Source organism: Nicotiana attenuata, chromosome 7 (genome assembly GCF_001879085.1).
Source record: "Nicotiana attenuata strain UT chromosome 7, NIATTr2, whole genome shotgun sequence".
Lineage (NCBI taxonomy): Eukaryota > Viridiplantae > Streptophyta > Magnoliopsida > Solanales > Solanaceae > Nicotiana > Nicotiana attenuata.
In genome coordinates, this window is record NC_031995.1 from 52,043,139 (window position 1) to 52,065,169 (window position 22,031).

Genomic DNA, 22,031 nt, shown 5'->3' on the forward strand with positions numbered 1-22,031 from the left:
AGGCGCCATCACGACCAGAGAGGGGATTTGGGTCGTGACACCAAATCCTAAGGGGAAGGTCCCCACACAAGGTCAGGCAAGCCACTTACCTCGAACCACCTCAAATCAATCCAAAACCACGCTCTTGCCACGAGTACTCGACTCTAAATGGCTCGAATCTATTCAATTCAATTTTATAATGTAAATAACACTTCAAGTAACTGATTCTACAAAGAAATTCTAAGCTAATACGCGAAATTAGGTAAAAATGACCAAAACGCCCCTCAGGTCCACGTCTCGAAATCGGGTAAAATTTACATTTCCAGAATCCTCACACTCTCTCGAGTTCAGTCATACCAAAAGTACCAAAATCGCACCTCAATTGTCCCTCAAATCATCACTCAAAGACCTCTAATTAGTCAAGCCATAACCTACAAATTACCACTGATTTTTCTTAATTTTTGATGCTTAAATTGATAAAAAGCATTCCAATAACGAGTTTAGGGACCAAAGACCTTACCACAATGAACTCCTCTGAAAATCCCTCTTGAAAAGTGCTCCCCAAGCTTCTTCGCGTTTGAAAAGAGGTGAAAAATGGCTAAATTTCGCGAAGGCAAGTACTTATATGTTTCTGCCCAGTTAATCCGCTTCTGTGGTCCCGCTTCTGCGGTCCCGCTTTTGCGGACCAATGGTCGCATCTGCGACAATCACTATCTCAGCCTGTTCCGCACACCTGCGACTCCCCTTCCGCGGATGCGGTACCGCTTCTGCGGCTCCTGCTGAACCTCCCCATTTCTGCTCCTGCGATGTCAAATGCCGCTTTTGTGGCTCCGTACCTGTGGGACCCAACCGCAGGTGCGGTTATGAAGATACCAGCAGCTTCAACTGCTTCAAACCACTCCCAAATCCTTCCGTCAACCATCCGAAATCATCCCGAGGCCCCCGGGACCTCAACCAAAAGCACAAACAAGTATAATACCACTGCCCAAACTTATACCATTCCTTAAAACACCTAAAACAATATCGAAACAATGAATAACCCACAGATTCAAACCTAAGAACTCCAAAACTCTAAAAATATGCTTTCGATCAAAAAGTCTATCAAACCTCGTCCAAATGACCTGAAATATTTCACACACGTCACATTCAACACTACGGAGCTACTCCAACTTTTGGAATTGCGGTGTCGGAATGATAATGGAGCATAGGTCATCCGGTCCGTTTGATCGGTCTAATTGCAGTTTAAGTAGAGTGGATGACTCTCGAGAATGGTTCTAATGGGTTCAAGATTTTACATGTAATAATTGGAGATTTTCAGGTTGTATATTTGGCTAGAAACTGAGGTTTGCATTGGAGGGTGTCAAGACTCGTGGTATTTCTATATCACTATGGATTCTACACATCAGTATCAAGAAGGTGAAGGTAATGGCTTCAGATTCGCAGGAAGTCTCTTCGGGGAAAGTATTTTAAATGTGGTGCTTTTAGGGATATTTGAGAGAGTAGTCAGCGGTTTATGAATCGTAGGATGGTGTGGCTTTATACTTGGGTCTCGTGTGGCGAGTCTGGGTCGAGGATTATGGTGTTATAGCGAGAAGAAGTATCGAGTTGAAGGTAAATCCGAAGGAACTTGGATAGATGGGATAGCTTGGTAGTAGTCCGGATCGGCATGGTAAGGATATGATTAGTTCTTTGGGTGCTTACGAGGTAATGAGTTTCTACAGGTGTTTCGCGGCAATGGTCTTGGGTTTTGGTGGCCTACGTAGCTTGGTTGAGTTAGAAGGATTTAGTCCTGATGGTTTAGTTTTGTGCAAATGGAATTCTGAGAGTTCTTGATGGTTTCTACCACGGTTAGAGATGTATATTTTCTACGAGCGTCAGGAGCATGGGATGTATAGTGATTTTCTTCTAGATGGGATGAATGGAAAGTTCTTGGCTAGTTGAGTACGTAGTTGCTTGTGGCTCGGAAGGGATATGAAGTTCTCATGTTTATCCTAGGATGGTATGGTATATGCGGTACGTTGTGTAGAATTGAGATTTGCATGTGTAAGGTCACGGTTCAGTTTTGAAAGAAGGTCACAAATTCTTAGGTAGTATGGACAGTTTCAGAAAACTAGATAAATGAGATCAGTGATTGGTGTGGCTTGATGAGGTTATACATTTTAGAAAGGGCGATGTGTTTGAGTTGAGGATAGTTCATTAGTATTGCGACACTCTTGTTGGATCGACTGCCGATATTCGAGTTTGCTTGGTGGCACAGAAGAATTATAGGAGTACCTCTCGTGGGATGATTGGGTATTAGAGGTGTGTTGTATATTCGGACGGTAGAGTTGGGATCGGATATGGTGATTCACGTGCTGTATGGATTTGGAGACTGGGAGTTCTCATAAACAGGTTAGGTCGTGGTTGTGGACCGCGTATATCAGTTTTGTGTGGTAACTATTGGAGGTTTGGAGACCCGAATGGATCCTTATTGCTTAGTATGCTAGATTTTGGTATGATATTGGGTATGGACTGGTTGTCTCCATGTCGTGTTATTCTGGGATGTTGCGCTAGGACGGCAACATTGGTTATGCCGGGAATGCCATGGATTGAGTGACGAGGTTCGCGGATTATGTTCCCAGTAGGGTAGTTTCATTTTTGAAGACCCAGCGGATGGCTAGGAAGGGTTGTCTTTCTTATTTGGCCTTCGTAATGGATGTCAGTGCAGAGACTCCAACCATTGATTCAGTTCCGGTGGTGAAGGATATTCCGAATATGTTTCTTGCTGCCGGGCATGTCGCTAGACAAGGTTGTTGATTTCAGTATTGATTTGGTACCCAGCACCGTATCGTATGGCACCGGCGGAGTTAAATGAGTTGAAGGAGAATCTTCAGGAACTCCTTGATAAGGTGTTCATTAGTAGGCCAATATGGATGTGTGTTCTACATCAAGTCGGCTTGGTTGACTCCGACTTATATTGTTGAGGGATGTGTTGATTCGATTGTTATTGAGCTTATTAATGATCTGGGGAGATCTATGAGTTACCTTTCCGTGTTGCGAGGCGTTAGGATTTATTGGTTATAGGCACATGTGCGGTTTTATTGGGGTCTCTCAGTGGAATTCGAGCGGGAAGAGTATTAGGTATTGCTCGGCGGATGGCGTATCGGTTGTGTCCTTTCAGGTTTGTGTAATATTATGTCAATTTCTTCGCCGTGGTTATGATGATTTGCTTTGGTTCAAGACATCAAATTGCGCGTGGTTGTCGATTTTGAGCATAGTGACTTGAGGTGTTTCATGTGGACCAGTGTTTGGATAGGGTCGCGCATTGCAGCGAAGTTATATGGAGGTATGAACCTTCGAGTTAGATTCGTGTGTTCTGTTTCTACAATATGTGACGGGTTCTCAGCATTGTGTGTGGTGGTACTGGTGAGCTTGCGGTACAGCTCTCTCATTTGAGTCATTTTTCATGATTTGAGTACGCTCGAATTGTTGCTTATTGGTGCGCGGATTGCACGAGTTGTGGCTTTAGATTGTATTGATGTGCCATGTCACCAGAGTAGTTGTGTTGGATTAGATGAGATCGTTGGGATCTAGAATGAATACAAACGGATTCGGTTTCAGCGTGTTGGAAGGATAATATCGACGTTCGGCTCAGAAATTTAATATGGTCCTTGCCAAAGGAGAAGTGGCTTCAGGAATGATTGATCTAAAGAATGGTTATGACTTTCTATGTGTTTCATTTATCATTAGCAGTATATGGAAGTGTTGGAATGAGGCTTTATTTGATAAGAGGTTTATTATCGATATTCGGTTGTTCTAAGAAACTGTTGTGATCAGAAGTTATCGCTACGAGAGTTTGAGCTATGTGGTATATCATGTAATTGCATCCGAGGCTGCAGGTATGGTTTGTTACAGCTTGTTCGGGTTTATTCAGAGTATAGATGTGAGATTCTGATCTTGTAGGTGATTTCAGAAGTGAAAGTGTGGTTCTAAGGTTTATGGGCTAGGTTGGATTGCGAAATTTCAGTTACATTGTGTTATCGAATCTATATGAGATAGGGTGACGTTGGATCACCCCCGGGTATGTGCATGGTAAGGTTACACAGCGATTTGATGGTTTTCGGAACAACTCTGGGCACGTTCGAGGACGAACGTATGTTTAACTAGGGGAGGATGTAACGACCCGACCAGTCGTTTTGAGATTTTGCACTTCGCTTGCCAGTTCTCGGGCATGACCAACCCCGTGTGATATATTATGACTTATGTAAATCGTCGGTTTTGGTTTTCAGGGTAATCGGAATGGATTTGGAAGAACAGTTTTCAATTTGAAGCTTAAAATTTGAAATGTTTGACCAAGTTTTGACTTTTTAGTATTCAATCTCGGATTTGGATTTTTATGATTTGATTATCTCCGTTAGGTGATTTTGGACTTGGGAGCGCGTCCGGAATGTATTTTGGAGGTCCGTGGTAGATTTAGGCTTGAATTGGTGAAATTAGAATTTTGGCATTTCCGGTTGGCAGCAAAGATTTTGATATAAGGGTCGGAATGGAATTTTGGAAATTACAGTAGGTCCGTTGTGTCATGTGGGATGTGTGTGCAAAATTTCAGGTCATTCGGGCGAGGTTTGATAGACTTTTTGATCGAAATCAAAATTCGGAAGTTTTTGGAGTTCTTAGGCTTGAATCTGTGGTTGATTTGATGTTTTGATGTTGTTTTGAGGGTTCCGAAGGTTGGAACAAGTTTGAATGATGATATGGGATATGTTGGCATGTTTGGTTGAGGCCCCGAGGGCCTCGGGTGAGTTTCGCGTGGTTAACGGACCAATTTTTGGTTTGGAAAGTTGCAGATTTTGCTGGTTTTTGTTGCAGAAGAATTTGATCTTCGTGTTCGCAAAGATTGTTCCGCGTTCGCAAAGAGGAGCTAGGTCTGGAGGAGAATATGTTCTTCGCGTTCGCGAGTCTGGGGTCGCGTTCACGTAGGTTTGATTTCCAGCGAATCGCGAATGCGTGAGAGGAGTCGCGTTCGCGTAGGGTAAAGTGGAGCAGCTGGGATCCCAGGGGTTTGTGCATCGCGTTCGCGTAGAAATGGTCACGTTTGCAATGGCTTGGTCAGCGGAGGCTTTGCGTTCGCGTGAAGAAGGTCTCGTTCACGAAAGAGGAATAATTGGTCAAAGATTTTTTGTGCTTCGCGAACGCGAGGCTTTGACCGCGTTTGCGAAGAAGGAAAATAATCCCTGGGCAGAATATTTTAAAAGTGGTTTTCGAGATTTTTGGTCTATTTCCTCCATTGTTGAGCGACTTTGGAGCTTTTTGAGAAGGATTGAAGAGGGAATCGAAGGGAAACACTTGGAGGTAAGATTTTTGAACTCAATACTCGATCCTATGTTGATTCTTATTGTTTAAACATGAAATTAGTGGGATTTAAAGCCTAAAATTGGGGAATTAGGGCTTGAAATTGGAGAGTGTAAATTGAGGATTTGAGGGGTCATTTGAGGTCCGATTTTGATGTTCTTGGTATGTATGGACTCGTGGGAGGATAAGGATTCTATTAATGTAATTTTTATCAGATTCCGAGATGTGGGCCCGGGGGTCGGGTTTGGCCAATTTCGGGATTCTTGGTGTAAATTGGTTATTTTCGAGCGGGCTTTATTCCCTTAGCATATTTTGATGGTATGAATCTATTTTTGGTTAGATTTGGAGAACTCGGAGGCTGAGTCGAGAGGCACAGGCATCGCGGGCTAGAGTTTGGACCGGATTAAGGTAAGTAATGATTGTAAATGTTGTCCTGAGGGTATGAAACCCCGGATTTCACATCGTTGTGCTACTTTGAGGTGACGCACGCGCTAGATGACGAGCGTGGGGTCGTGCACCATTGGGTATTGAGACTTAGTCCGTCCCGTATGACTGTTAAGTCACGTATTTGATTGAAAACTGTTTGATATCATTGTGTTTTGGGAAGTATTATCATGTTTTGGGCTGAATGCCATATTTAGGCCTCGGGTCCAACTGTTTTGGACCCTTAGGGGATTTTTACTACCATTCCTTACTGTTTTGACTTTATATTTATACTCAGTCATGTTGTATTTTACTGTTTTCATAACTCAGTCATATTTACTCCGTTTTGATATTTTAAATGATATTTTGGGCTGAGCATCATGTTTTACTGTTGCCCGAGTAACTTGAGAGATTTCTGACTGAGTGAGGTCGATGGCCTGTGTTATGAGGATATTATGGGATCGGGCTGTGCGCCGCAGCAGTGTTGTACTGATTCATGATTATGGGGCCGAGGGCCTGATTTGTTATGCCAGGAGGTGGCTTGTGATGAGGCTGAGGGGCAGTTTGATTATGCCACGAGATGGCTTGTATAGCGCTTGGGCTGTAGGAGCCTCTCCGGAGTCTGAACACCCCCAGTGAGCGCGGGTACCCAGTGTGAGATGTGATATTGTCCGAGGGGCTGATTACGAGTGATTGTGAGGTAGCCCGAGGGGCTGGTTCTGTTGATACTTTGCCTGAGGGGCGGTGTATGGTACATGTTTTGCCCGAGGGGCTGTTTACGTTTCTATCATTTTACTCATTGTTTTATCACTCGTTTGAAACTATTAAAAGTTGTTTTAAAAGGTTTTACTGAAACTGAGCTTGATTTACGAAGTAAATAATTTCTGTACTGTTTTGGAAATTTACTGTATTTGCTGTAGCGTTATGACGTGGTTTACGTATTTTTTTACTGCTCAGCTTTCACTACTTTTATTACTTACTGAGTTGGCATACTCACATTACTCCCTGCACCTTGTGTGCAGATTCAGGTATTTCTGAACCCTGTAGCGGGTGTTGATTGCTTAGTGGCAGAGTCATCGAAGTTAGCAAAGTAGCTGCCCTACGTTCGCAGCCCTGCTCTTCTCCCTCTTGTCTTCCTTAGATTGTTTTTAGTATATTTCAGACTCTTCATTGTATTCAGACCTTAGTAGATGCTCGTGACTTGTGACACCCCGAAGTCGGGCCTGTGTATTTATTTTGCACTATTCATTTAAACTTACATTATGAGATATTTGGTTAATTAAAGGCTTAAAAATGACTTTTATTGAATAATGGTTAATTCGGGAATTGTGTCGGCTAGCCTAGTTTCACGATAGGCGCCATCACGCCCGGGTTGGTTTTCGGGTCGTGACAATAAGCTCCTTCTTTCTATCTCTATTTCTTGTTCAGATTTTGATATATTTCTTTTATTTCATAACACGTTATCAGCACGAATCTCTAACCAATTTGAGATTATCCGATTAAGCGAAGTCTGTTGTTTTCCTAAATAAGTTGAACTAGTTTTCTTTTCCGATTTAGCTTGCAAAGAAACCAAAAGGTATATGCTACTAATTAGCTAATTGTTGTTCACGAAAACTACTCTGTGGGAGAAGATATGAATTTGCAGTAATCCTTTTATAATGCTTCAAGGTATTGCTCTCTGTCTATTTATATTTTTTCTAAGCTGCCTTAGGAATCGCATGCCAAAATATTTACCCATTATTATGTCTATAATGATAATGTGTATATCAATTCAATTTTATATTTTGATGTCACTTTGATGTTAGTAGTCTAACCACATCAATCTCTAGCCTGTTTGATTTCTCTATATTTACATATCAAGAATCATGTGAATACTATGCATACATAGCACAAACAAACAGTGTAGACACAATGTTATCACATGACTTAAAATATTGGTGTGACAGAATATTATTTTTGCTAATATTTTACATGTTCTAACATCCTTTCTGTTTCATATTTTAAAGTTACTCTTGAAACTTTAATATTTTGATATTTTTTCTAGTGTACTTTTGGCATAATTGACATAATACTATGATTTAAATTTGTAGTACTTTTGAGCATTCTGTTGCATACAATGATCCTAGCATTAAAATATGAGTAAAGAAAACAAATGAGCCTTGCAATTATTGGTAGATTTGCGATAGATATTATGACCATTAAAAGTGGCAATGCTACTTTAAATCTTTCTATATTACAACAGAATATGTCTATGTCTACCATCAAAAGTGATAATATGTTTATGGGCTTGCTATATTTACTTATTGAAGATAAGTTACAAAAATATTTTCTGTATATATATTTCGGAATTGCTCATGAAGTAGCAATATTTTAAAAGAGATTTTGAGACATTGGGTTCTTTGTGTATGATGATTATAAAATGTTGGGTTTAAGTCCAAAAGCATTATGTCTTAAGACGCTTTTATATGAGTAAAACATTGGGTTTGAGTCTCAATGCACCATATTGATAATATAATGATGACTAAAGAAAAATAATGTGTTTTTTGTGAAAAGGCATGAAGATTGTCCCACTTGATTTGCTCCATTCTTGACGTGAATATGATAGCGGTGCATAATAAGTCTAAATGAAGACAAGTGGTTGGCCAATGAACGTGGGTGTGCCAAAGACTAAAATAATAATAGTCATCATTATGATAAATGTAACAATAAGGGTTCTCAGAATAGTCCTTCAAAATGTGAAGGCAATGTTTACCATTAAATTGGTATGAAAAATAATAAAGCAAGCCGTTGATTATGATCCATTCCTCGAAGAGAAAGTGACTTGTGATAAGCATTGAGAATGCAGACCTATTCCTAAAGGTAAATGTGGCAATATGTGATAAAAGTAATGAATAAAGACATGCAATGCATGATTGGACGAATGCCATACAACTCACCTCTAAGGAAGGTTTGAGTGAAATAAAGAGAATAAATATTATTGTGTAGTTACATGAATATATCATTGGTCGTATACATGTGGTACACCAAAAAAAATTATTTTGTCATTCCTTATAAAAAGTTATTAAAGAAAAAATTAAACCAAAAAATAATTTTGCTTATGATGATTTTGACAATGACAATTTATTATGATATAATTTTTTCTGTGAAGGAGACATTTACCATTTGAATAGTATGACAAAAGATCTTGTAGTACAAAAATTATTAAGAGCTCCGGAAAAACTAATTTGTTATTACCCGGATGAATAAAATTATTCATAACATTGATATTGTAAAGTCTTAAAAGAAACTTTTTGAGTTTCAAATGTATAAGTCAAAGTGGTTGGCATATTGAGACTATAAATGAAAGAAAGATTGAGTATCTTTATATTTCTATAATCATACCGGGTAAATATGAAAGGTTACCCAATTGTCTTTCTATTTGTACTTCACAAATATAAGCATGATGCTGGAAACATATGGCATAAGTAAACTAGAGGTTTACTGAAACAAATATTAGTTGGTATGATCGGTTGACCATCCCGATTCAATTATGATGCGAAAAGTTAATTGAGAATTACATTGGCATATATTGAAGTAATAGAAGATTCTTCAAGAATTCTCTTATGCTGCTTATTCTCATGATATACTAGTTAAGGTTGAGATTGAATCCCTTGATTTATGGAACGAATAAAAGGTGATAAATATATGGGCCCAGTCACCTGCCATGTGGACCGTTTACTATTAGATGATTTTAATAGATGCATCTATTCTATGGTCACATGTGCATTTATTATCAACTTGCAGTTTGACTTTTGCCAGATTGTTTGCTCAAATTATTAGAGCACAGTTCCAGAATATAAATTGTGATGATTTATCTTAATAATACTAGTATAAATCCAAGTTGGTTTAGCAAAAATTGTATGCCTCCAATTATAGCTAAACCATTGGTTATGAGAACAAAACTGCCAAAATAAAATTTGGTATGTGATGTATTATTTAATATAAAACAACATTTGTACGCATCTAGCCAAATTATGATAAGGTCTCCCCATCACAATTGGTTTGGTTCAAGGTCAGGAACCAAATAATTTCCATCTAGAAATATGAATGTGCTATATAATTTAATTATTCTACCACAATGCTCAAAGATGAGTCTCCAAAGAAGGTTGGGGATATGTGTTGGTGATCCCAGCATTAGGGGAGAAAACGAGCAGTTGAAAAAGTAATACATAGAATGAATTAATATGAGTATACCTAGATCCTCGTACAAGAAAATGTATACTTGAAATTCAAGTGATAATGCATTTATATTGCCAGGTGCATTTGCTGACCCAAAGTTAAATGTCATATTTTAGCTGCTAATGCTCCAAATAAAATAAAGTTCATAATGAACAGAGTCTATGGCATGCATGAAGCATAATAGATCGGTTCCAAAGTAAAACTCCTTGAAGAAGGAGATGAACAAATATTCAAGATGGTCATAATAAGGAGGCAAGTGCTCTAGAAGAGCATCACGACATAACACTTTATACGACATCATGGGAGAGGCTCAGGTACATGAAAATAATTAGATAAAGAGATCTGAATAAGTTATGTCTTTATTGGGTAATAATGGAACCGATATAAAATGATTGTCGACGATATTGTTAATATAATGTAGCGCTCAATATTATTAATATTGACGAGGATCTTGAGCTCAAATCTATCATGAAATTTGAACAGATAAATGATTGGCCAAATGAAAAATACGCAATGAAAAATGACTTCACCTGAAAAAATAAAGTTGGACGGATAGTCCCAACACCTGAAAGTATAAAGCAAGTGGAGGTATTCTTGTGCGAAAAAGGTCAAGTTGATAGACATAAAGACGACTTGTGCAAAAAAAAGATTTATAAATATTCTGGCATTAATTATATAGAGACATATTTTCCTGTGGTGGATGTAGTCATTTCAGGTTTTAATCTGAAAATACATGAAAAACTTGATATGCGTATAATGAAAATCATTGAAGGATTTAAATTGTTCTGAAACATATTAAGGTTTTCAAGAAATTTATTAAATAAAGCTTCAAAAATTCTTATATGGATTGAAACAATCAGGTGCATGTGGTATAATCGCCTGAGTGAGTACCTATTGAAAGAATGGTACAAGAATGATTCAATTTGTCCTTGTGTTTTTATAAAAAGATCTAGATCTAAATTTGTTATAATCGATGTGTATGTTGATGATTTAAATACCATTGGAACTCCTGGAGAATTTCCTAAAGCAGTAGACTTTTTAAAGAAAGAATTTGAAATGAAAGATCTTGGAAAGACAAAATTTTGTCTTGTTCTACAAATTGAGTATATGAAAGATAAAATTTTTGTCCATCAATTAGCATACACTGAAAAGATTTTAAAGAGATTCTATATGGATAAAGCACATCCATTAAATACCTCGATGGTTGTGAGATCACTTGATATAAGTAAAGATCCACTCCTACCTCATGAAAATGTGAAGAGCTTTTTGGTGTCAAAATATCATATCTTAGTGCAATTGGGGCATTAACGTATCTTGTCATAATTCTCGACCAGATATAGCTTTCTCAGTAAGCTTATTAGCAAGATTTAGTTCTTCCCCAAAGACATTGGAAAGGTATTAAGCATCTATTCAGATACCTCCGAAGGACCATTAATATGGGTTTATGTTATTCAAATGAATCGAAGTTAGCATTAATTGGTTATGCAGATGCATGATATTTGGTTGAGATCGATAACTCATGTAACGACCCGACTGGTCGTTTTGCCTTTTAGAACCCGTTCCCTTAAATAAAACTTCCCGCGCTTGCTTTAACTAATTTACGACTTGCGGGGATGGTTGGTTTGGGATTTGAAAGAGTTTGGGTTGAAATATGCTCATTTGATTCCTTAGGATTTTCTTAAAAGGCTAAGTTTGACTTTGGTCAATATTTTGAGCAAACGGACCCGGGTTCGTAATTTGACGGTCCCGGAGGGTCCGTAGAAAAATATGGGACCGGGCGTATGCTCGGAATCGAATTCCGAGGTCCCTAGACCGAGTAATAAATTTTTATTAGAAATTGTTAAACTGAAATTCTAAGGATTTAAAGAAACTAATTAATGATTTATCAAGTTGGTATCGAGCTCGTCTGTTGGTTCCGGAGCCCAGTACAGGTCCAAAATAACATTTAAGACTTGCTCGCAAAAATTGGTGTCAATCCGAGTAGTTTAAGGGCGTTTCGGCTCGTTAGAGGAAAATTAAGAACTTGAAGTTCATAAGTTTGATTCAATTGGTTTTAAGGGGTGATTCTTAGATTTAGCGTTGTTTCGGGCGTTCCGAAGGATCGAGTAGGTCTGTTTCATGATTTCAAACTTGTGGGTATGTTCGGGCGAGGCCTGAGAGCCCCGACCGTCAATCGGACGAGGCTCGAGTGAAGTGGGAAATGTTGAGAAGTGTTGAAGCATCTACTTCTGTCATAACCGCACCTGCGGTTGGTCTACCGCAGGTGCGAGACCGCAGAAGCGATCCACCTATCGCAGATGCGGCCCAGGGTAGGCCAGATCAGAACCGCGGAAGCGGCTCCCAAGCCATAGAAGCGGCTCTGTAGAAGCGGCTTCGAGACCGCAGAAGCGCTCGCATCCCGCTTGGCTGGTTCCGCAGGTGCGTCCGATTTCTCGCAAAAGCGGGACCGCAAATGCGGAAATCGCTGAAGCAGTGAGCTTCATTTAATACGGGTTCTAAGTCATTTTTTGCCACTTTTCACTCCTCTATTGGCGATTTTGGGAGCTTTTGAGAGAAGACTTCCACCTAGAATCTTGAGGTAAGTTTATCCCACCTATTCTTAGTTTAATACTTGTGTCTTAGGTAGATTAAACATTATAATTTAGGTAAAATCAAGGGGTTACAGCAAAACCTAGGGTTTTGACAAAAGTTAGATTTAACCACGAAATTTGTTATGAAATGAATTATGAATCATATATTATTGATCCTTAGGTTAGAGAAAACAACTTCCTTCGAGAAATTTCGGAATCCAGGCACGTGGGCCCGGGGTCGGATTTTAGGAACCTTGTGTTGAGGGTTGGGAAATTGCTTGAATAACTAGAATACGATCTTGTGAGTTTATATTGACTAGTTCCTACTCATTTAACTAGTTTTGGATCGTTCGTCTCCAAATTAAGAGTTTGGGCTCGTTCTTGGCATTTGGAAGTATACTTGGAGCGAGGTAAGTCTCCTTTCTAAACTTGTAAGAGGGAATTGTCCCCATATGTGAAATAATTGGCTATGTGCTTCTATTTGTGGGGGCTACGTACGAACGAGGTGACAAGAGTCTGTGCGTAGCTACTATTATGCTAAGTCCGGGTAGTCTAGGACCCAAAAGCATGCTCTATGTGATATTCTTGTAACTTGATGTTTAGTTCGGATTCGTATAAATTATGTCGATTAAAGTAAAAGAGACTAGCAAGAGGAACCTTATCTGCCTTGGCCTTTTAAAGAGAAATTGAATATTTCTGTGAATAACTGCTTCTCAGATATACACTATTGTCTGCTTGTTGTTGAGATTATTTATATTTTACCGCGTCGCACGTGTGATTCGCGAGCGGGGTAATAGATGCACCTATGGTTCGTGCCGTTCGACCATCGGCAGTGCACAATTTACTTTTATGTTGGATCGGGCCGTACGACCCTCGGTGTTACTTGCGCATGCCTTACTTAGTATTTTTCTGCGGACTGAACTTCGTATATGCCTTGAAATGTAAATGGATACCTATGATATTATCTGGAAAAAGAACTATTATTCCTTGCCATAAATGCTAATTAATTGTGCTATCCATGCTTAGTATAAATTCTTTCTCATATTATTTGACCCTAGTAAGTATCAGGTCGACCTCTCATCTCTACTTCTTCGAGATTAGACGGGATACTTACTGGGTGCATATTATTTATGTACTCATACTACACTTCTGTACTTAATTGTACAGGATCTGAGGCAGGTATCTCTGGCTATCAGTCTAGTGCGCATCCCTGAGCAAATTTCGAGACTTCTATGGTGAGCTGCTTCCCTTCCCATGCCGTTCAGCAGCTTGAAGGAGTCTCTTATTTATTTTTGCTGTCTATTCTATTTCGGACAGTAGGATAGATTGATTCTTTTGTATATTCTACTAGTTGCCCACAACTTGTGACACCAGGTCTTGGCACACACGTTAGTAGACTATTATTTTGGGGTTGTATGATTATTTTTGGCACCTTACTGATCATTTCTGGTTTTTACTTTAACTTAAGGAATTAATACAATTATTTTGGTAAAAGTAAATGAGAAATTATTTAGTATTTTCCGCGTTGGCTTGCCCGGCAATGGTGTTAGGCGCCATCATGACTGTGACGACCCGGCCAGTCGTCTCATGAGTTACCGCTTCATTTTCCCTATTTCAGCTTCTTTATGCTTCGTTATCCGTGTTTTGTGGTATCGGGTTGGCCGGATCGAGTTCGGAATGATTTTGATAAGATTTGGGACACTTAGTCTCTTTTAAGAAGGCTTAAGTTGGAAAAGTCAACCGGATGTTGACTTATGTGCTAGAGGGCTCGAATGTGAGTTCCGATGGTTCGGTTAGCTTCGGGAGGTGATTTATGACTTAGGAGTGTGATCGGAATTGGTTTTGGAGGTGTAGAGAAGATTTAGGCTTGCATTGGCGAAGTTGATATTTTGGCGATTTCCGATTGATAGGCGAGATTTTGATATGAGGGTCCGAATGGAATTCCGAGAGTTGCAGTAGCTTTGTTATGTCATTTGGGATGTGTGTGCAAAATTTTAGGTCATTTGGACGTGGTTTGGTTGGGTTTTTGATCAAAAGCGTATTTCGGAATATTTTAGAAACTTAGGCTTGAATCCGATGTATTTTGGGTGATTTGATGTTGTTTGAGGTGTTTTGATGATTGGAACAAGTTTGAATAAGGTTCTAGGATGTGTTGGTGCCTTTGGTTGAGGTCCCGGGGGCCTCGGGTGAGTTTCGGGTGGTCATTCGGATCATTTTGGAAGTTGAAAGGTAGTAGAAATTGCAGGTTCAGTGTTGCAGAGAATTTGCCCTTCGCGATCGCGTAGGATGTCCCGCGATCGCGTAGAAGGATTGAGGAAGGCCAGGAATTAAGACTTCGTGTTCGCGAGAGGGGCTTCGCGTTCGCGGAAGGTTGGGAAGCAGTGCATCGCGTCCGCGAGAAGGACTTCGCGATCGCGTAGAGTAATTTGGGTCTAAGGGGTTCAAGGTCAATTGTTCATCGAGTTCGCGTAGGGGTGAGCGCGTTCGCGAAGGTTTAGGTGGAGGAAGCATCGCGTCCGCGATGGGTTTTACGCGTTCGCATAGAGGAAAAATTGGTCAACGCGAGTTTGTGCTTCGCGAACGCGAGGGTTTGACCGCGTTCGTGAAGAAGGAAAGTCAGGCCTGGGCAGAATGTTTTTAATTCGTTTCATCCGCGATTTTGGGGCTCATTTCCTCCATAGTTGGTCTTTTTGGGAGCTTTTTCAAGGAGATTGAAGAGGGATTCAAGGGGAAACGTTTGGAGGTAAGAATTTCGGACTTAAAACTTGATTCTATTGTGAAATCCACCTAGAAAATCATGGAAACTTAAGCTAAAAATGGAAGAATTAGGGCTTGGAATTTTGGACTTTTAATTGGGGATTTGGAGGACCATTTGGGGTCGGATTTGAGAACTTTTCATATGTATAAACTCGTGGGAAGATAAGGAACTCGTTGATGTGAAAATTTCTAAGTTTTGAGAAGTGGGCCCGGGGCTCGGGTTTTGCTAATTTCGGGATTTGTGCCCTTTATTGATTGTCTTCGCTTGGGCTTTGTTCCCTTGGCATATTTTGATGTCCTCGTTATGATTTTGGATAGATTCGACGCGCGTGGAGGTCGATTCGAGGGACAATGGCATCGCGAGCTAGAGATTTAACCGGTTCGAGGTGAGTAATGGTTGTAAATGATTCTCTGAGGGTTTGAAACCCCGAATTTTGCACATCGTAGTGCTATATTGAGGTGAGACACGCGCTTGATGACGAGCGTGGGGTCGTATACTATTGGGGATTGTGACTTGGTCCGTCCCGATTGATGATTTTACCACGTATTTGACTGAGACTTATTTGCTATCATCATGATTTGGGCTGAATGCCATATTTGGGCTTCGTGCCAACTATTTGAACCCTTCGAGGATTTTTATGACTATTTTCTCACTGTTTTGACTTATTACTTGAACTCAGTCATGATAATTTCCACTGTTTTACTATTCAGCCATTCTTTCTTAGTTTTTAAGACTTAAATGATATTCTAAATGATGTTTGGGCTGAAAAACATTGTTTTACTATTGCTCGAGGGGCTTGTGATGATTTGTGGACTGAGTAAGGCCGAGGGCCTATATTGTGAGGAAACACTGATACTGGTTTGAGGCCGAGGGCCTGAGATATATACGCCACGAGGTGGCTTGATTGATATGAGTCTGAGGGCCTAGATTTGATGCCACGAGACGGCTTGTTATCGCGCTTGGGCCGTAAGGGGCCCCTCCAGGAGTCTGTATACCCCCAGTGAGCGCGGGTACCCATTTGTGATGTGAGATTGAGCCCGAGGGGCTGGTACTGTACTGAGATTTAGCCCGAGGGGCGAACTTCTATATGTTTACTTTACATTATTCACTTGTCAATTACCCGTTTACCTGTCGAAAGGAGATTTTACTTGATTTTTCACTGATTTACTGTTTTTAAATGATGTTTTACTGCTTCATTATGGAATGCCTTGTGCTTTACGTGTTTTCTTACCTTCAGTCATTATTTATATTTGTTACTCACTGGGTCGGAGTACTCACATTACTCCCTGCACCATATGTGCAGATTCAAGCGTTGTTGGTTCCGCTCCTGAGTGTTGATTCCTCCAGTTCCAGGCAGTTTTCGGAGATTACGAGGTAGCTGTTGACGTCCGCAGCCCCGTGTCTCTACTATCTTGTCATTTCTATGTCCTTCAAACATTTGTACTAGATATTGGATTTAGCAGACTTGTATCATAGTTTATAGATGCTCATCACTTGTGACACCTCAGTTAGGGCTGTGTCGGGTTGGTTTCCGCATTGTTATCTATATTTCCGCTATTCAGTATTATTAAACCATGTTTAGACTATTTATTTGTGTTGATTAACTGTTTAAAAGATGATTTGGGTCAAACTGGCTGGCCTTGTCTTCACGAGAGGCGTCATCACGACTGGGTTCGGGGTTAGGGTCGTGACAAGTTGGTATCAGAGCCTAGGTTACATAGGTCTCACGAGTCATGAGCAGGTTTAGTAGAGTCTCGCGGATCGGTACGGAGACGTCTGTATTTATCCTCGAGAGGCTGTAGGACCTTTAGGAAAAACTTCATATTCTTGAAATTCTTGTCGTGCGAACTTGTTGATCCAAGTACTAAACTTCTGCTATTCTATTCTCTCACAGATGGTGAGGACATGAGCTACCGGACGGGGTGGACGACCACCGGTGCCACCAGCTGAGGCCACCAGAGGCCGTGGACGCGATCGTGGTCGTGGCAGAGGCAGAGCAGCGAGGGCAGCACCTGCAGATCCACCAGCTGCCCTAGCTCAGGATCAGGCTCCAGCTATGGATGCTCCAGCAGCACCAGTCCAGGAGGCACCAGTTGTGCCCATCGTGATTTCGGGTCTTCAGGAGGCCTTGGCACAGATCTTATCAGTTTGCACTGGCCTGGCTCAAGCGGTTTCAGCCACTACAGCCGCAACTACTTCACAGGCCGGAGGAGGCAATCAGACTCCCGCCGCTCGCACACCTGAGCAGGTAGTGCAGGGACTTCAGACGCCGGGGGCACCTCCAGCCCAGCCGGTTGTACCAGCTCAGGAGTTTGTAGTGCCAGTTATGCCGGATGATGAGCAGCGTCGACTTGAGAGGTTTGGTAGACTCCAGCCTCCGACATTCAGCGGTGCAGAGGGCGAGGATGCCCAGGGTTTCTTGGATAAGTGCCAGCGGATGCTTCGTACAGCAGGGATTCTTGAGACTACTTGGTTTTTTCCAGATTCCAACACAGAAATTCACTCTTTATGCTTTTAATATTCTTCCGCAGAGGACCGTAATGGAAGCAGTGACTGCGATACTTGGCGGTGGGCTGCACATTGGTGTAGTTTTTTAGGGTAAGAAGGTTAGAGATGACAACAAGACCCTATTGCAGGCTGGAATTTCTCATGATGACAAACTTGATGCTTTCGGTTTTACCTGGAGCCTAAGCCCTCTCGAGCTTCCTCAACTCTAGGTCCAGAAAGCCATTCTCGTGTACTTCCTTGTGACACACCTCAACCACTAACAAGGTATCTCATATGCTCAATGAGCTCCGATTGGCGTTAGTTACATTGTGGTCTTAAGTTTCGGTCTTTTACTAGTTTAATTTGGTAGTCAATTAGCTGTAGGATTGTGATTCTATGAGGCTGGTGCCGCGTTCAGTTTACCAATGAGTTATATTTGCAAATGCGTACATGCCGTAGTGATGTAGTTAAAATCTCCAACTGCTTTCTATATCTGCTGTTCTTTTTAGTGGAAACTGCACAGGTGGTTATATTTTCAATCCAGGTTGGATTTGTTAGAGAACTTTTAATACTATTACTATTATTTATTTATTCATTATTATTACTATTATCTATATATATATATATATATATATATATATATATATATATATATATATATATATTAACTTATTTTCACTACTACTACTCCCTCCGTTCCAATTTATGTGAATCTGTTTGACTGGACACGGAGTTTAAGAAAAAAATGAAGACTTTTGGAATTTGTGGTCCTAAACAATCCAAATGGGGCCCAGAGTATTTGTGTGGTTATAAAAGCCTCTCATTAAGGGTAGAGTTCTAAGTTTAAGCTAAATTGTTACCAAATTTAGAAAGAGTTCATTCTTTTTGGAACGGACCAAAAGGAAATAGGTTCACATAAAATGGAACGGAAAGAGTATTTTTTTTTCGTTGGCATGATGATGTTATGTGTTTAGCTTAAAGAAAGAAGTGAGAATTCATATCGCGGACCCCAACTCTGCTCGGGACTGAGGCGTAGTTGTTGTTGTTGTTGTTGGAAACACACTCTTGCTAAAACTGTCTAGAAGCAAAAGTGTTGATTATTCTGTCCTATACTTCGTAGCAGGGGCCCGCCTACGCCTACTGTAATTTGTAATGGCATACGACAGGGGACATATAATGCCTTCTCAGATCATCCAGAACCAAGTCTGAATTATAACTTCATTGAAAGCGATCATGATTCAGCTCCATCCCCTCCTGATGCCGATGCTGCAGATTCAAGAGCATTGGTTCCGGTTGATGCAGTGAATGCAGAAGCTTTGGCTGCAGTTCCAATGCGAAAGCCCAAGCGATCTGAAACCGCACAACTTCGAATCCACAGACCTTTTTCTGTTTATGAAGTGGAAGCACTTGTTCAAGCTGTTGAGAAGCTTGGAACTGGAAGGTATACTTATTAAAACCACATCACTGAACTGTGTAGAGCACACAGCAGCATAAATGAGTTATACTCGCTTAAGTTGTTATCATCTGAATAGTTGTATGGAAATGCCGACTTTAATAATCTTGTGTCCCCTTTATGTAATTAACTTTATAGGTGGCGTGATGTCAAAATGCGAGCTTTTGATAATGCCAAACACAGAACCTATGTCGATTTAAAGGTACAAAACTGTAGTTCTCTTGCATCTCGACTACTCTTAATATTTTCCCACCTGTTTCGTCTATCTTAGGCTCTCTACCCCCGAGATCTGTGTAAACACTACCCTTTCCAGACCCCACTAGTGGGATTTCACTGGGTCATTGTTGTTGTTGTTTCTATCTTAGGCTTCTTTTCTCACTTAGCTAGTTAATTGTTTCCACATTTAAAAATGTGAATTGTGAGGAGTTGATGATAGGCTATAATTACGTATTTTAGTCGATTATTACACTCTAATTTACTGCACTTTAATTAAGTTTGAGCTTTAATCGCTAGTGTTTTGCACTAATTGTATGTTTTATGCCTTGTAGGAGTGATTTCGAGCTATATAGATGCTATGGAATGAATTCAAGTGATTTGGAGCTTTAAAGTTTGAGTAAAAGTTCAAGGAATTAAGCCGGGATCGTGTTTGGGGGTCAACGGATGATAGTTAGAGCGAACGAAGACTCCAGTAGGCAGATTGCGTACTGTCTAGTAAAATAGACATAACTTTTCTCTCAGAACTCCATTTTGGCTCCACAATATATGGTTGGAAAGCTAACTCAAAGGGCTACAACTTTCATGTTTTACGTTTTTCCAAATTCGGAACGGAACAGGGTGAAAAATGCCCAGATGTGCGATCGTGCTAGTTTTAGCGCGCCCAGAAACAGAAAGTCAGCCAATTAGCGCGCCCAGATGCGCGGTCAAATGCACTGCAGCGCTAGTTAAGCCCGGAAAAAGTGTCCTTTTTCACATTGGAGAAGGTATAATTGTTTGGGTCTAACCCTACTTGGTATATATACATAGGAGAGCGTTTTTTAGAGCAATTTTTGGACGGAGGACGTTTTTTAGAGAAAAACACAAGCACAGAGCCGCCGTGGAGGCCGGGTTTCATTTTTTCTTCCACCAAACTTAGTAATTTTTATGTTTCTTTGTATGAATTGTTGTTTTGCTATCATGTCTATGTGGAGCTAAACTTCACGTTCTAGGGTTGTGGTTCTTTCATGACTATTGTTATTCGAATATTGATTTTTATTTCTTAGTTTATTATATTGGTTTATTTATTCAATCCTGCACTTAATTATTTGATTGCTTGATCACCAATTGAATACTATCTACGAATCTAGAGTTGAACTCGAAAGTGGGAATTCTAGATTGCATATAGGATTGAGTAGAGCAAGTTCTTGAACTTGGGCATCGGGGAACAGATTCGCAATTAGGATAGACATATACCTAATTGCCTTGCTTGGTTGAATTACAGGAATTATAAATGTGTTCTTGTTGATTTTAACTCCATAGACATATAGGTGTTAGGTTAGCTTGAATAGGCGAGTAAGAACTCGACAGATTCTTATGAGCAATATTAACCCTGTCAACCAATAAACTCAATAAATTAGTTAGTCAATTCAATTGAAGAATACAATAGGAATGTTAGACAGCCCATAACCCTAGATCGTTTTCATTACATTGATATCATAAAAATCTGCTCTTCCTCTGTTTAAAGTTCATTATTTATATTTCTATTTAATTAGTTTAGAATCAAATACTTCTAAGTTTAATTCTTGTTTAGATAATTAGGATAGTCTAATTTAGTTAATAGTTAATCACAAGTCCTCGTGGGATCGACATCCGACTTTTAGTCACTTTATTACTTGACGACTGCGTATACTTGCGTGTGCGTTTGGCCGCAATAGGAGTCTTACTAGTCTGAAGTTTCCATTTGTTGCTTCCTTAAACAGGTAAATAAGATGATCTTTGCAGCTAAAAAGAATCATCTGATTTTGGCATTATGACCATACTTGTATATTGCATCTCAAGTTTTATGTTAAGTCTTTTTTCTATCTCCAACAATAATTGAAAAAATATTCTATGAATAAGGTGCCTACGTCACACCTTTTTAGGGTGCGGCCCTTTCCCGGATCCTGCATAAACGCGGAATACTTCGTGCACCGGGCTGCCTTTTTATTCTATGAATAAGCTTGAAAGAAAAAAGGGAAATGAAGTTACTTGTATAAGTTATCCTCTTGATTAGGTCAAGGCAAAGAGCCAAGCTGGCTTGGGGCTCGGTCCGCTTGGATTTAATCAAACCTCAACGTGACTCGGTCAAAACTCAGGCACGATCGATCTTGCTTGATTTTATTTTGAAAATTAAGTTTGTTTCGTATGTTTAATAATAGCGTGATAATTCGTGTTCATGATTCTTTAGGACAAATGGAAAACAGTACTGGTGCACACAGCAAGAATATCTCCTCAACAAAGGAGAGGTGAGCCTGTGCCACAGGAAACTCCTTGATAGGGTCCTCATTGCTCATGGTTACTGGTCCCAAAAACTCATGGGCTTAAATATGGCTGTCCAACGGGACGGGCCGGCCCGTCCCGTCCCATCCCGTCCCGCTTCAAGTTAAATGGGATGGGCCAATGTTAAACGGGACACGGGATGGGACGGGACGGCCATTTCGTCCCGTTTGTCCCGTCCCGTTTCGTCCCGTTTCGTCCCGTCTCGTCCCGTCCCGTCCCGTCCTGCGTCCCGTCCCGCGTCCCGCCAGTTTTTTTTTTTTTTAAAACCTATCCGTTGGCAACGGCTTAAATGGCAAAA

At 40.4% G+C, this 22,031-nt stretch overlaps 1 pseudogene; it reads left to right on the top strand.

Moving 5' to 3' along the window:
* Positions 2,811-22,031, top strand: part of LOC109230038 — a 22,593-nt pseudogene continuing 3,372 nt past the window's right edge.